The sequence below is a fragment of the Malurus melanocephalus genome, unplaced genomic scaffold (genome assembly GCF_030028575.1).
Source record: "Malurus melanocephalus ecotype Western Australia unplaced genomic scaffold, MMel_1.1 scaffold_712, whole genome shotgun sequence".
Classification (NCBI taxonomy): Eukaryota; Metazoa; Chordata; class Aves; order Passeriformes; family Maluridae; genus Malurus; species Malurus melanocephalus.
In genome coordinates this window covers 222,172-223,110 of record NW_026623944.1, presented here as the reverse complement: position 1 = coordinate 223,110, position 939 = coordinate 222,172, and positions in this window count along the sequence as shown.

The window sequence follows — 939 nt, the reverse complement described above, 5'->3', positions numbered from 1 at the left end:
TTACCCTCTCCTTAGTGAGGCTGGGCAGGTCTCAGGTATGCCACAGTTTGCATTTAAAGTCATGTAGCAAAAATTAACCAATTTTCTGTTAAATAAGATCAACAAAGCTTCCGTTATTTTTTGTTCTTAATTAGTTTGTTAGACCACAAATTACACATCAAAGGTCTTCTCATCTCCACTGCTTCCAGCGCAGAGGGAGTTATCATTACCAATTCCTGAATTTTCTGGGGATTGACTTCTACTTTTTTCAAGCACAAAAAGCTTCAACAGTCACAAGCAATTAGTGAAAGGAGTAAAGCAGCAGTTCATATGTCCAGATTAGTTATGGCACGGAGAGGCACCGACCTCATTGGGCCAGACTGGGAACTCTGACAGTGCTCGGTCCCAGAAATCAGCACAGATGCAGAATGCAGCAGCTGTTCCTCGCTGGCACCARTTGTGTTATCTGTTGTTACCTGGGCAGGGGAGAAGCAAAGAGCTGCTGCTGTTGCTTATTCTTTAAAAACTGCAGTATTTAGGGCAAATGGATCTTGCCAAGATTCACTGCAGAGTGGCAATTTAAAAAAAAAAAAATGTATATTTTATATAAATAATATACAAATCCATTATAAATTACAAAATGAATCAAGTTTGCACAGACACCAGGCTGAGGTGAGCAGGAGCTCAGTGCTCAGAGCAGGATCACCCCCGAGCAGCGCTCCGGCCCCGCTCCCCGCGATGCGTTCCCGGGACAAACGCGCCACCGCGCGGCTTTGGGGACAAACCCCGGGACAAACGCGGCTTTGGGGACAAATCCCGGGATCCCCGCGGGGCGGGGGAGCTCAGGGGGACACAGACCCTGCCAGACACCGCCCGCAGCACAGAACGGGACCGAGCAGAGAACGGGACCGAGCAGAGAACGGGACCGAGCAGAGAACGGGACAGAGCAGAGAACGGGAC